Source organism: Periplaneta americana, chromosome 9 (assembly GCF_040183065.1).
Source record: "Periplaneta americana isolate PAMFEO1 chromosome 9, P.americana_PAMFEO1_priV1, whole genome shotgun sequence".
In the NCBI taxonomy this organism is placed as follows: Eukaryota; Metazoa; Arthropoda; class Insecta; order Blattodea; family Blattidae; genus Periplaneta; species Periplaneta americana.
This window is the reverse complement of record NC_091125.1, coordinates 24,068,083-24,084,441: the sequence shown is the minus strand read 5'-3', so window position 1 is coordinate 24,084,441 and position 16,359 is coordinate 24,068,083. Positions and strand designations below refer to the sequence as shown.

Below are 16,359 nucleotides of genomic sequence, written 5' to 3'. Positions count from 1 at the left end.
TTTTAATGATAATGATTCAAGTTTCTGTACAAGACTGTTTTCAGAGAAACCGAAGTTCTTCTGATCACAGGAAATAGTATTTTCATAAAAAAAATAACTTTCTGATGATTTTATGACATTGGAGCCAGATTTCTTTCTGCTTATAAGTAGGCTACATGTGCCACATAAAGAAGAACATTCAAATATTCAAATATATTATATGTGATAATACGGGGAAAATTACTTAAGTGAATTAAATTATAGTAGCCCCAAAAATCTGGACGCGGGACAACAAGGTCGAAATCGAATCTGTTCCGTGAAAATCGGAATCCTGACTTGATCCTGTTGCCACTTTTCAGAAATACTGTATGGAAGGAAAAAGCAGGGTTTAGCATATTACACAACAAAATAGGAATAGGTTTGAATACATTCACCCATGTGTTTTTTCATGTAAATAAAAGTACAAGAAATGATTTTCGTTTCAAAAAGTGGTTTATTAATAATAATTTATTTACAACACTGGCAGCACCGTTCATAAACTTTATGAATGCATGTTTTCATTATATAAAAGCGAGGGAGAAAACAAAACTTTGCTGACTAGTTATCGTACATGATTTTTTTTTAATTTTATTCTTTAACATCTCTTCACTGATAAGGTTGAACCCACCAGAAACTAATTTGAAAAAGATGTTCGGGTGGGAATTATAATATATAATAGTTTACATGCAATACTGTTGTTACATCACAACTGTGAACGAATATCATTGTCTCCATCTATGTTTTATCGATTCATTTCACATGGACGGGTTGACAAGACATGCAGAAAAAAAATTATAACACAAAATAAAATAAAAATGACTTGCGTCTTTATCCAGAATGGAGAGAAGATGCTTCAAGATTACGTGTCACAGTGTAGTTACGCTTAAGTCACAAGTTTCGCACTGCATTTCTCACACATTCATCGACGGAGAACTAAAGGAAAAATATTTAAGTTTATGTATGTACAGGAAATGAAGAGAAATAGAAGAAGCTGCTGTTATTATCAGCTACATTGCCATATTTTCCATTTTCACTCGGAGCTTCTTACATTACGGAAGACCGGATTTTTACCTTTTTTTTTATCTATTCATTTATAACAGTTACTCACCACACATTTTCTCCCGTCGTTCACACTATAAAACACACATGTAAGTCATGACTTGGAAATCACTTTAAAATATCTGTATTTTTAAATATCACGGAAATCTGAAAAACGTCTATAGGCCTTTTGATACATATTTTAATGCATGCTTCGTTATCAATTCTTTCCCCTTCAAATAAATGTCGATCACCACATTCTCTTCTAATCGTGCACATTGCGAAAGAAAGCTTGTTCCTTATTCGAGTGTCACGATCCAACTTCGAGATTCATTAACAAAATAACAACAACAAAAAAAGCCAAGGAACGGTCTTATACAAGCCACAAGATACAACGGCTGCCGTCGACTTAATGTCTCAGTTCCTTTAGCGAACAAGATACGAAGACCTCCCCCACCCTTCCCGATGATTTAAGATAGATGTAATCATTCCATCATAACGAGCCCATTGTTGCACATTAGAAGCGATGGTACAGCAGCTTGCATGTATATTATAAGTCTGCGACTCGCGTCTCCATCACCATATCCGGCTGCGAGAAGAGGGCTCCGCGCTGCAGAGTGACGCTTGGCTGGCCACCGTCCTCAGGACTCGGCACCACGGCTGACGGGTCCTGCGTTCCAGCAGTCCTCCCTGCCTGCAACAAAAAGACGAGACCCAACTGTCATTAAATAAGGAAATGCGTGTTGGACTACGGCTCATTATATGATAGCTACAAAGATAATATACAGGGACATCATTTTATTTTTACTAACACTTTTAATATTAACCTGGCTATACTTTTAGAGAACCGGAAAGACAGTTTGCTATCCCCTTCCATGACTGTAGTTCGATGATACTGGCGTAAAACACAAACAAATCACTCTACTAGGTATAGGAGGGAAGAAAAGTAGTTCATCCATTTACGTAAACTAGGAAATATCGTGATTTTGAGTTCGATAATTTCCATTAGGTTTTTGTTTAATCAAAATACAGTACTGTATTAAGAATAAGTGTTTTTACTCACTAACTGAGCTGTCTATGCGAACGTATTCATTATGCAGTGTATATTGTACTGTCTACAGCACATTAGCGTACAATATAGAGAAAGAAATTAAATTGAAAAAATAATCATAATATGAATATTTAAACACATTTTTGAAAATGGCGGCAGTTCATTTCGATACAGGTTTTAGTTCTTTTTTGCATATTATCGCACTATAGACTATTGCACCTAATTCCAATTACCAGTTTCGTCCTTCGTACTAACTCATGTTGAAATAATTCTGTACCGTCCACACCTGTGGAGTAACGGTCAGCGCGTCTGGCCGCGAAACCAGGTGGCCCGGGTTCGAATCCCGGTCAGGGCAAGTTACCTGGTTGAGGTTTTTTCCGGGGTTTTCGCTCAACCCAATATGAGCAAATGCTGGGTAAATTTCGGTGCTGGACCCCGGACTCATTTCACCGGCATTATCACCTTCATTTCATTCAGACGCTAAATAACCTAGATATTGATACAACGTCGTAAAATAACCCAATAAAATAAAATAATTCTGTATCTACTCTATAAAAGAGTATCTTACGTACTGTAAATTCAATCTTCACTTCTGCCCGACCCGAACTGATAAAATTACTCAGACATGCTATCTACTCTCCGTCCAAGTGGTTATGCCGCAGGATCGTAGAAAGGGGGGAAATCACGTGACAGCTAATTACTTAACGAGGCCCTTTTATTTAAGTTATTTTAAACAGTTGTATAATATTACGTAAACGTCCAATTCCTAACAGAAATTAATGTTTTCAGAAAAGAGCTAAGACAGCCCAGCTTTTACAGAGGGGCGAACAGAAGCAGGTGGGGGGAAATCGGGATGCGACTTAGGCAAACTGACAGTACCTGTGCGAGACTATGATTCAATATTGAAAGCTCTTTCGTCACTAGAAAACGCGAACATATTTCTGGAACGTACTATGCTCACTAACTCAGTGCTGTTTACTATATGCGGCCTTGATTCTGTATGGAACTTCATTAGTAGAAGGGGTGGGAGTGAAGTACATTCAAAAACTCAGGTACAATAAAAATTGAAGTAAAAAATAAAATGATGTCCCTGTAGAAGTAAAAAGAATGTGTTCGTTGACACGTTGAAACTATGCGGTACTGAGCATCAGCAAGTCCTTCCAAAAAGTTTAACCGAGGTTAGCACACTCTCTCATTTTCCACGGAAAAAGATCTGAGGTTTCTCACTTTTCTTGTAACATAAGATGTGCAATATCTGATTTAGACTAGTTAACTTATATTAAAAAAAACAACATTAATATTTTTAGTGAAAATTTTCTCCCTGGCTATTCTTGCAATTCATCACTGCTCTTAATAAATCACGTAAACTTAAACGACATACCTACAAATTAAGAAATGTCATACAATGCTACAGAGAGCTTGTACAACTGAGATCAAAAACCCACTAACTCCAATTTTTGACAAAATTGAGTTATAGGCTGGATGATGCTTTTTAGTTTGTCTCGCATGCGTGGAAGGCAAGAATACACTAATTTCGACAATCATCTGCATTCGGGGGGCTGTTTTAAAACTCGTGGAAGTCAGAACTCCACTTACTCCATGGAATAAGAGCGTTTTTGCTTTCCAAACTTAATTTCCCGGTAGGTGGCAACACTATCGCTCAACCAGCTGAGTAAAATGATACGATACGGTATTCAGAAAGTCACAAAAAATCTATGAAATCCATGTAAGTAAGACTATTAAAGACACAATATCGAGTCGACTAACTTCCAGAAACTCAATACAGATGCATCATTCCTCAGTCAACTAAAGTACAATTATTCAGCATTGCCACTGAAAGAAGAAAGCAAAAGGACTTGCAAAAATTTAATGCAGTTTATTTCTGAGGAAAGTAGGATGAATTACTAAACTTTGTTTGCGGACAGTAAATAATCTAGATGCACAGGAAGAACATGAGAGTGAGAGAAAAAACAGAGTTTTTAACATGAATGAGACTGTGTTAACATTTTAATATTGTTTGTGGTTTTATTTGTGTATTTTGATGTGCTTTATGTAATTTGTGATTTTATGTTTCATATATTTGAAATTCAAAGAAATGTAGCAATGTTAATCTTAATACTAAACTTCCATTTTCTCGTATATTCCAATGTCTCGTAAGGGAATTATGATATACTTATCTTTTTTTCTTCACATGGCTCACATTTATTCACTTTTCTTAATTCATACGCAGTGGAAAACCACTAACTCGAGCAGTGTTTATTTCAAATTTTAGCGTAAATAATGTAAAAATTTAGCTTTTGAAGTATTTAATTTTATTTTACACAATATTAATAGGTAAATGTATAATTTTTAAGGTAGTAAGAGAAATAATAAGTTTTTTCTCTTTCCTGTAAAATTTGGTTTATTGGAGTTTGAGAGTTTTTGATTTCCCTGTCTCAATTAGGAACGTGAAATTTAATCCGGAATATTTTTAAATAAAATAAAAAGAGGTTTTAGCAAGAATTAGGTGATAGTATTTCAATCGTAGTTTAGTTTCATTATCATTTATTTTAATTAGAACAAAATACAAGAATATTCCTATAAAACTGGAATAATTAAATATATGCAGATGTTTATACTGAAATCAAGGAGGAAAATTTTTCAACTTCACTATAAAGTTGAGCAGACTGAAATACAAGGTAACTCACTTCATTTCCACGGATATCTCTAACATATCACATTAAAGTTTATCAAATGTTCTCTAATCTGAAACTACTAACGATTTCCGTAAGACCTTCACAGAACAGCAATTCTCTCTCGACTGTCCCACGAGGTTCTGTCAAGTGCGCTTCCACATTTCCCGCCTGTGAATTGCGAGCGAGGTTTTCTCGGAAATACTGAATAAATTTTAAATTATCCGGTAGTAACAAACAGTGCCATACAATACCGTTATTTATAAAGTGGGAGCACTTCAACAATATTAATTCTTATCATAGTTAATGCGCGCGTTGAAACCTTGAGCAACACCGTAGCAGAAGCAATTTGAAAATTTGGGAACACGTTGGAAGAATAATTATTGTGGTTATGGCTGTGAGTGATGAAGTGAATGGTGGGGATAAAAGATGATAGAGAAGCACACAAAAAAGCAGGTTTCCCGCTTTCAGGTTGCCGGCACCGACAAGTGCTTACCCGAGCCAAGAAGTTCTGCATGTTAGCTAGGATACAGAAAGGATACAGGTTCGTACTTGTTGACTCAAGCAACAAGCTCGTACAAGTTTAACAGAATGAATCGTTAATTCCTGCTCGCTGGTTGTTGAAGACTGCAATCTATATGTCGGTACACAGGAGAGAGTAAAATGGATAGTGATGTTTTAATTGCTGCTGTTTATAATAAAATTACAATATGGGATAAAAGTCAAGTACCATAGCAATAAGAATGTAGTGTGGAAGTGTAGGAAAGAAATAAGTGCGGAAATGAAGGAGAACGGTAAGTGAAATATATAAACTTAATGACAATAATAAAAATATATGTTTTATAGTAATTGAAGGTTTTCTAGAGAAAACATCACAAGTCAGTCACAAAAATTTAATTTATAAAATATTAATAATATTGTAAGTAGGCCTATGTGATTCTAAAGGGAAAAGTAAATTACAAAATAAATAGACTATTTAAAACCTTTAAATGGGGACTTTGTTAAAATTACCGGTATTTCACAAACATTTCTCTATAGGTAAGATGAGATTATGCTTTCAAAATATCTTAAAAATCTAAAAGATTCTCGAATTCGCTACTTGCTATCATCAGGATCTGTCGAAATAAAATTGAATTCAAACGCAAAATTACTAGGCACTTGGTCAGTCATTGAGACTCGTTCAGACGTGTCTTCTTGTAAATAATTATCTTATTCTATCATAAAATATTTCAATATCCGGTAATTTCATCACTATATAATTTTATTATTCTAGGTTTAATTTGTACTTCCGTAAAAAAAAAAAAAATTCTTTGTTCTTAACTTCTATAATAAATTGTCTAGCGTCTATTAATCAGGTAATCTTTTAGTGTTTTGACTTTTATTGTAATTGTAAATTTAATATTAATTGTAATTATAATTGTAATTGTATTCTTAATATTGTAATTGTAATCCCCTGGTAGAGGGGAAGAGAAGACTTAATGTCCTTATCTCTTACTTACTTACTTACAAATGGTTTTTAAGGAACCCGTAGGTTCATTGCCGCCCTCACATAAGCCCGCCATCGGTCCCTATTCTGTGCAAGATTAATCTTTATCTCTACCAGGTTAAATAAATATATACTATACTACTGTACTAAAGTTTCAAATATCATTATGTCTAAAAAACGTTTCATATTTCCTTATGCATAACCCACATTACCTATTATAAAAGTTGCAAGAATTAAACAAAGTATTTTGTATTAGGAATGAAATTGAATGCGAAAGAGATTATAGAAAAATTAGCGTGGTTTCGCTAATATTGTTCTTATAAAATGAACCTTTTTCCACAAATAGCAGCCTACTCTCATATCTCCCATACGGAAAAGTTCTCTTTTCGTAGTAGTTACATCGTCCTGTTGGAACTTAATTAGAACATGCAGAGCTCTTTTCCATTAATAGGATTATGTTACAACGGTAGATGACATTTTACAAATTTTGTTGGGCAGTAATATCCTCTGAAATAATATAATGATGCTCCAGGATAAGGTAGTATAGGAGGGGGGATGACGAAATAAAAAACAGAAAATTGTGTTCGTGGTATGTCAAACATAGCTTAAATATGATGAATGATGATATATACCTTCAAAATTTGCTTAGTGATGCTAATTGAACCAGGCATGCACGCGACAACCAAATGTCGAAACGAAATCCTAACTTACATCCACTTCAACATAAGTCTCTCTTTGTTAACAATTCCATGAAAAGACATTCGACACATCTGCAGTTTATGTTACTCGTATTCAACAGCTGAGCGAAGGCTGTATTTCATTATATAGTAATAAACATTAAGTTTAGTTACAGTAGGCCTATTTCTAGGTAATGTATCGTTTAGTAGCTGCATGACTACGATCTTTGATTTTGTTCCTACTAGTATTAAATATAGGCCTATAGTTTGTGAGCTTATTTATTTTGGATTATTTTCAACTAATCACAGCAGTTAATGGGAGTCAATATGATAATGGTTTGGAGGCGCACGGTAGTCTAGTGGCTAGAGCACTGGTCTTATAAATCTGTGGCCCCGGGCTCGACTCCGGCATACTCCCGATTTATTTGTATTGGGATAGCCCGTGGTCCAGGTCCGGGAGCTCCGGTTACCATGTGGCAACCCAACAAATCTCAATCACCTCATCTCATCTCATTGCTGGTGTAGCGTAGACCAGCCTCCTATGGCGCACCCTGGGGGAACGACTCCATCGGTAAATTGATCTACACAACTGGCTTCATATGGGTGAATGACGGACAGTCAAGTAACCGCATTAGTAAAAAAAATCATGATGGTTTGGTGAAAGATATGGGATTCGGGAGCAGACCGCACTGTGAGTCAATGAAATTAGGGGATGTAGGCCTACTACATAATATGTTGAGTCGACGAAATGGCATTGCATATACAGAGTGAACAGTAAATAATGTCGTTAATTTTAGAGAGATATTTCAAACCAAAAAGTTTACCACAATTATGCTAGTTTTTGCTTTCTTTTCGAGAAAAAAGAATTGTTTTTCCATGAAACATTTCATTGGTTCTTGGGAAAGCCATTAAATTAATTCCCAATATGTTAAGTCAATTTCAGGGAGCTTTTAATAGAAAAACGAGCATCTTCTGCGGATCTCTGGAGAAAGAACTAAGGAAGAGACTAGTGAAATGCTTTGTATGGAGTGTGATATTGTATGGGGCAGAAACATGGTCATTACGACGAAGTGAAGTGAAGCGAATAGAAGCATTTGAAATGTGGATACAGAGAAGAATGAAGCGTGTGAAATGAACAGACAGAATAAGCTGTGTTAGAAAGAGTGGGTGAAGAAAGAATGATGCTGAAACTGATCAGTAAGAGAAAAAGGAATTGGTTAGGTTACTAGCTCAGGAGAAACTGCCTACTGAAGGACGCACTGGAAGGTATGGTGAACGGCAGAAGAGTCCGGGGCAAAAGAAGATATCAAATGATAGACGACATAAAGATATATAGATCATATGCGGAGACTAAGAGGAAGGCAGAAAATAAGAAAGAATGGAGAATGCAAGATTTGCAGTGAAAGACCTGCCCTTGGGTAGAACACTTATGTAGCCTATGTATGTATGTATGTATGTATGTATGTATGTATGTATGTATGTATGTATGTATGTATGTATGTATGTATGTATGTATGTATGTATTCCTTTTTTGAGCAGCATGTTCCATTACAAATGGAAAGTAATACTACATGCCTAGGTTTACCTTCAAGTACATAATCCATTTACATTATATATTATTATGTTGCCATTCTAGATTAAATATGGACTAGTGTAGTTCATCTACTATGTGTAACTGCCAAGATAATATTGGTACTTCTTAATCTAACTTATTTTCCTATTCCTAACCTATGAAGTACAAGAATCTATTTACATATTCTAGCATTAAAATATTTACAGTATTTACATATTTACTATCTCTTGATCAGCCTACTTTCAGATAAATTATACCCTCTAATATTGTAGCTTATTTACAGAATGTAAGTAACCTATTTTTGACCCTTATCACTTAATTATGACTTTTAACCTATCTTCCCAAATAACATCCTTATATACTAGCCAGCCTACTGTAGTTGTTCAAAGTCTATACTATTTGCAAACTTTATAAATATTTTACATAACTTTTCACTAATTTTGTCTTGTCCACAGGCCACTTTCCACCACATTTATGTATAGACTGGATTAGTGTTCTTCTTTCCTTTCCTAATTTCGTACAGTCATAAATGATATGATCCACTGTCTGATCCCCATCCCCACAGACACATGTCGCACTATTCTTGATTTTAAATCGATGAAAATATGCGTTGAGTCTTCCATGTCCGGTCAACAGAGTCGTCAAGTTAGGAGTTACTTCTATCTTCAATTTCAGTCTATCTTGGACACTAGGGAAGAACGCCTTGGTTAGAGTACCTTTGGAAGTAGTTGACCATTCACTTTCCCATTTTCCTTTGGATATGACCGCTAGCTGGTTCCTTACTTCACTCATCGGGACCTTGTCGTAACAGATCTGTAGATCGACGTCACTCGCTGCCTGCTTCGCTAGACGATCTGCCAGTTCGTTACCGTAGTTCCCCACATGAGCCTTGACCCATCCGAAGTCCACTAGCCATCTGTCGTTCTCCACCAGCCGTAGATTCGTTCGGATGCCTTCAATTAGGTTGTTGTGGTTGCTTCCATTCCTTAGAGAGTCCAGAGTAATTTTACTATCAGTGTAGATGGCTATTCGTCTTTCGTCTAATGGTCTTTCACCTATTGTTCTTAGTCGTTTTATATTGTCTAACGTTTTCATGATAGCAAGTTGTTCAGCTTGGTTATTTGAACATTTATTGTCTAATCTGAATCTTAGTTGTTGGATTAGTTCATTACTCTGAAATATTGCTACTCCTGCTCCAACTCCACGTTCACTTTTACTGCCATCCGTGTATATTTCATACGTATATTCTGTATTTTGTTCTGTTTCTTTTATGTCGATGAGTTCTGCAGGGTGTATCCAGTTCTTGTGCTGTATTATGTAGTCAAGATTTAGACCATCGTACTTATGTCTTGTTTTTGCAAAGTACAAGTTTACTATTTCCTCTATCTTGAACAAAATGGGAGTGAGTCCAGTAACAACGCATAATGCTTCATATGAGGTGGTTCGAAATGCCTTTGCAATACGTATGTTTATTAGCCTCTGCACTTGGTTCAGTTTTTTGACGTTGTAATTCCTTTCCAAGGCATCTAGCCAAACAGGAGCCCCATACGATAACAAGGGCAGGATTGCACCTTTATATATGGTTCTTAATGCTTTGTGTTTAAGACCCCAATTTATCTTGGCGGTTTTGGAAAGGGCATTAATCAGGCTTGTGCATCTTTCTGTTACATATTTAATATGTTCGTTGAATCTAAATCTCTTGTCAATGATAATTCCAAGATATTTAATCTCGTCGGTTTGTTGTAGTTCCTTGTTGTTGAGAAAGATGTGTATATCTTTTTTGTTCCCTTCGTTTCCTTCGTGTTATTAGCATCGTCTTCGACTTCTGCTCATTAAATTTGGTTTTGTTCTTTATAGCCCATGCTGCTATCTTTTTCATTTCAAGATTGGCATAATTTTCAGCTTCCAGAATCGTTTTCCCCCTTGTTATCACGATGAGGTCATCTGCGAATGCTATAACCTTTGTGTTTGCGGTGTACTCTAGGCTGAGTAATGAGTCGTACTGTATATTCCAGAATCCCGGTCCGCAACACGATCCTTGAGGGCAGCCTTTACTTACTTTCTTCTCGGGTTTGATGTTGTTTGCCGCTAATATTGCTGCTCTTTGGCTGAAATAATTATCTGTGAGTTTGTACAAGTTACGTGGACAATGGAATTTCCTCAAAGCTTGCATGATACTCGGCCACCAAGCTGAATCGAAGGCACCCTGGATGTCAAGACTAACAAGCACCAAGTACTGGTTTTGCCTTAGACTTTCTTCTACACAATCTTTTAGTGCCATTGCAGCGTCCACAGTACTTCGTTGTGGGGTGAAGCCAAACTGATTGCCATTCATCAAGTTTTTGGTTTGGATATGATGCATTATTCTGTCTATTAGTAGTTTTTCGAGCACTTTCCCAATTGTATTTAAGAGGCTTATCGGTCTAAATTTTGTGACCTCGATGCTGGCGTCTTTACCTGGCTTTATAATAGGAAGTAATCTTGCTTTCTTCCATTGTTCAGGAAAGTAAGCTTGTCTGAGGCAATTATTGTAAATGGCTGTCACGTATCTCGGTAAAATTTTGGCTACTTGAAGTAAAACCTTGCTAGTTATGCCGTCATCTCCTGGTGATTTATTCGGGTCCATTTTTTCAATAATTCGCCTGATTTCTTGTTCTGAGAAGTCGACATCATCTTGTGTTTTTAATGGTATTCTGTTTGTCTCTCTTACTTGTTTATGGTAGTTGTTATCAGCTGCTTCTTCATCTTCTGGTACGAAGTAGTCTATCATGTGTTGTAATGTTTCTTTTAGACTGGATGTAAGAGAGCCATCTGGTTTTTTCAGAGTTGTCAACGGTATGGGTTTTCTTGTTTTCCCGGATGCTATGCGATAAACCTCGTTCCATGGGTTGCTTGATGGTGTTAGACTACAATACCGTTTCCAGGAGTTTATTTTTTCCTTAGTCATTGTTCTTTCATACTCCCTTTTGGCTTCCAGATACTGATACCTTCGTTCTTCTCTTAACTCTTGGTTGTATTTGGTTTTCTGATATCGCCTTCTCGTTGCATTTGTTTTCTTCCGCAGAATCGTTAACTCGTCTGTCCACCATGGAATTGTTTTCCTATGGGTTAATTTTCGTGCTGAATTTGATGTTCTGAAACACATTCTGCATACTGTTGTGATGACTTCTTCATACTCCCGTACTAGTTTTTCTGTATTGGTTTCTTCGTTGGCGATTTTGCTTAGTTCCTCGTCAAGGTCTTCGGTTGTGTTAATATCTGCTTTATTTTGTATTCGTTTTGAAAATTCTCTTTGTATCTTATTACTGAAATTCTCGAGTTGGCCCTCTTTTATTATGTATTTTGTACCCAGAAAGGTTTCCTCATTATAATATTTATGATTGCTTATATTGAAAGTAATAAATCGATGGTCTGAGCAACTTTCTTCTTCTCCACACTTCCATTCATTCACTTTGGATACTAGTTTGTCATTTGTTATTGTAAGATCAATATTGCTCTTTCCTGTGTTGCTCTCAAATGTGGTGAATTCACTAACTTCATTCATTACATATAATTGTTTTGAGCTCAAATAGTCTTCAACTTGTCTGCCTCTTATGTTAGTATTATTGTCGTGCCATACCGCTGACCTGGAGTTACTGTCTATGGAAAATATTATTCCAACATCTTTCGTATCTTCTAATATTTTGTCCAATTTTGCGAAGTCGTTGTTGATATCTGTTGTAATGTCCATATACATGCTAACTGCGTAGAATTTGTAATCATTATATAATATTTCTACAACTGCCACATCTTCGTCAGATAGCTGATTTAGTAGCACCCCATCTATTCCTTCATTTGCAAGAAGTACGGCCGCTCTTATTCTGTTTTCTCCTTGTGAGAAGATTCTGTATTTCCTGGTGATTCCTGCGACTTTGTTCTGTAGTGTATACGGTTCCTGGATAAATGCAATGTCCACGTTATTTATCTCCATTATGTGCATAAGATTGCTAGTAGCAACTCTTTTGTGTTTTAAATTAATTTGTAGACATTTAATAAGTTGTGTATTCCCTCTGCGACTGTTGTGATGCTTGAGTCTATGTATGTATGTATGTATGTATGTATGTATGTATGTATGTATGTATGTATGTATGTATGTATGTATGTATGTATGTATGTACGTACTTCACCGCCATTACCAGCACCACTACCATCAGTACCATTACCATAGGCTAATATGATCTCTTTGCATGAACTATACCATTCGGTCGGTTTCGGCTTTCTTCAAAGAATAAATTATGAACGGACATAATACAAACACAAATACCGGGATTTCCTGGTCAAGTGGTCATTCTGGCGCATAGACAAACAAAATGAAACACACATGTTCTCTAGCTAAGGAATGAATTTCCACTTCCCCTCCCCCACCACCTGAAATTCGATCCGGGCAGCTTTCCATTATATTGCATTTCGTGATCATTCTAATTACCGTTCTAAGAGTCCATTATTATTATTATTATTATTATTATTATTATTATTATTATTATTATTATTATTATTATTAATTTATTCAACTTTCCTTCACCTGCACGTTAAAACTATTGTAGCTGTACTGTCACCTCACTAGATGAAACCCTTTCGTGGGAAGTAATATAAAACTCATTCAAATGCAGATTAAACTTCCAAACTAGCAAATAAGAATGAACATGATCCCCTTGATCTGTTTCGTAAGTTTATTAAATATTCTGAAATTTCTAACCACGCCGTCTGTTCTAGACACCCACTGTAACCCCATACAATTACCTCGATATTTTGTAACATTTGCATTTCTCCAACATCCCAATGCCAATATAATCTTATATTGAAATAGCACTCATCTGCAGTTTTCTGGCGTGGGTCGTTAACTCCCAAATGAAATATTTCCATAGAAAGGGGTTGGGATGGAAGGATGGAAACCATGGCCACCACGTTCTCCGGACCTCACTCGTCTGAATTTTTAACATCTCCATTATTGTTTATTATAAAATGTCTAAAAGTTATGACTAAAACGATTTTTGGATTATCGTGTGTCAACAATAGCCAAATTTTCTGGCTGCAATAATGTCCACAACGAAATATAGGCAGTCCAGTTTTGAGTGTTCCGCATAATTTATGGTCACTTATGATAGAGCAACTCGTGTTGCAGGAATATATTTAATAATTTTACTATAGCCTACTTTTTTCGGTCCGAAGGCATCGAAACTTCTGCGTATTCTTCGCATAAATAATAGGCTATAATAATGTTCTCCACACTAAAAACAAATACATATAAACATGTTAATATTAACAAAAATAAGTAAATGTTTATTGTTGATATCATTATTATCAGCAGCAGATATTACGAGTTAGGTCATCCTTACTTGTTTCGGTTCAGTTTGTTACAGATTGGTTCATCTCCCAGGAAGAATAAAGAGAAAACAAAAGGGATTTGATCCGATAACAATAAAACTATTTTCAGAGAACATGTATGTTAAGAGAAAGAGAGATTAACTACAGTAGGCAGAGAGCGACACAATTCACCGGCATCCGTATGTAGGTAAGTCGATCCTACATATTGTATTTAAGAGGATCGAATGTATTTTATCAATGCAGCTGAAAAATACCGGTTGTGTGCTGACGGCAATGATTGCATATTATTTTTTAAATTGGTATGCTAACAAAAATTGGTTTGGATAGGTGATCAACTTGATACGTGGAAATAAAAGGTCCGCAACACCTATGAACATGACTTTATGCACAGGATACAAATGGTTTTATATGTGCACCTAAATTACCAATCGCAAAAAGCTGTTTCAGTTGTCTGTGGAATATGTATTTAGGGAGCGATTATCTTCATTATTCTGGCAAACAAGTAGTGAAAGTCCTGCGAAGGGCAAGGCCTCTCTAAGTATATATTACGCATCAGCAGTAGAGAAGATGAAACCAACACTAATTGCCCGCAAGGTCTTAAGCTGATCGGTTACAATCCTCTCCACACAACATTTTTAAATGACTGTGCATCATTTTCTCATATAGGTAAAGACCGCTGCGCTGGTCGCGATGTATGCAAAGGTTTTATGCTGCATGAAAATCGCTGTAGTGGGTTCGAATACCACGTAAGCTGTGAATGTTCGTTATTTTCATTGTCATGCTATGTGTTGTCTCATGCGAAACAGTGGAAAACAAGAGTCCTACTATCTCAACTTTAAGATAATAATATTGTATGCCTACATAATGATACAATAATTCTTTTAGTGATCAATATACAGTATTTAATAATGCACTTGAAACAGAAAAGAACAAAAATGTACTTTTTTAACACTGTGTATTATGATATCATTGCAATTGCCTGTCTCAATGAGAACTGTCCTATAACAGCACACATAAGCTCAGTTTCTTAATTATATTCCAGTTATCAGTAAGTCTTTTATAAGAAAATTGCTTAACAATAATAATAATAATAATAATAATAATAATAATAATAATAATAGAATAAGGTTTAATAGTAATAATATTTTTTATTTTATTTAGCTATTTATTACAATATTAATGTGCTGGTCAACACTCATAGCCAATGATAGCCCAGCACAAGTGATATATAATAATACAGAATATACAGAATTAAAATTTGAATAGAATTAATATTTACAATAATAATAATACAAAATTTAAAATCTAAAATAAGTAAATTAAATTGTAATGTTAGTCAATGGAAGCATAAAAATAAAAATAAAAAATAAAGATAAAAATAAAAATAAACCATCTTAAAGGAAGAATTTTCCCTTAATCTATTATATATTATTCTATGAGAATACTAAAGATGATATAATGAAAATTAAGTATGATTTCTAAAAGAATACATAAATGATAAGTCATTGCCAAGAGTAAGTCTATGCATTGAAAGGATCGAATTCGCAGCCATGCGTGTTGGCATTTTGAATGCGTCTGGAGATTGGCAAAAGATTTTTTGAATTTATATTATAGAAAAGTTTGTGTTCTCTCATACCTTTCGTCGGAATACGTAAGATAATATTGTTTAAGAAGGCATCACAGAATATATCACCTTTGAGGACCTTGCAAAAGAACAGATAATCAATCTCACATATCAATTTTCGTAGAAATCGGTTCAGTCATTATCGCGTGAAAAGGTAACAAACATGTAGTTTATTTTCTACATCTAATATCTACAAAGACGAAAGGTACACGTAAAAAAATAATATGAGCCGTTCAGAGCAGAAATGGTGTAACTCAAAATTGGGTAATGAAATTTAAAGTAAAAATTCTGTAAAATACAGCGCAAAGTAGCAATTAATATGACCTTCGTGCTATCCACTGACTACTAATAGTTTAAATAAATTGAATATTAATTGTTACTGTGCTTTGTCTTTTACAGAAAGTTTACTTTAACTTCATTACCCATTTTTGACTTACACCACTTCTGCTCTCAACGGTTCATATAATATACACTTAAAACGTAGTTTTAAAGAAAAGTTTTTCTTTCTCCTTTGCTCACAACATATTTATTTCTGTCATGACTTTGGATCTATTTGTTTCTAAACATTATGATTTTTCGCTTTCTATATAGTATTCGTACTTAGAATTGAATGAAATTTGAAGATATAATGAAATTCTACAGTATATAACTTATAAAGAAACCAAGAATAATATGAAAACGAACAGTTGAGTAAACATAGGCCTATTTTATAGGATATCTCTGTCAAATACATAAATGATCTTTACAACTGACTGTGAAAAGCGGATAATCTCTATTATGATGAAGAGCGATGCATATCAGTCTTGCCTAACTTTAAAATTATTTCTATCAAGGAGCAAATTCTGACTCAAAATTT

General features: G+C 35.1%; 1 protein-coding gene across 1 annotated transcript in view; it reads right to left on the bottom strand.

Moving 5' to 3' along the window:
* Positions 1–449: 449 nt before the first annotated feature.
* LOC138705824 (toll-like receptor 7) overlaps positions 450–16,359 on the bottom strand; it is a 598,894-nt gene continuing 582,984 nt past the window's right edge. The window contains exon 3 of the mRNA XM_069834489.1: positions 450–1,750. The gene's annotated coding sequence lies outside the window, so the exon portion shown is untranslated. The remainder of the gene's footprint in view (positions 1,751–16,359) is intronic.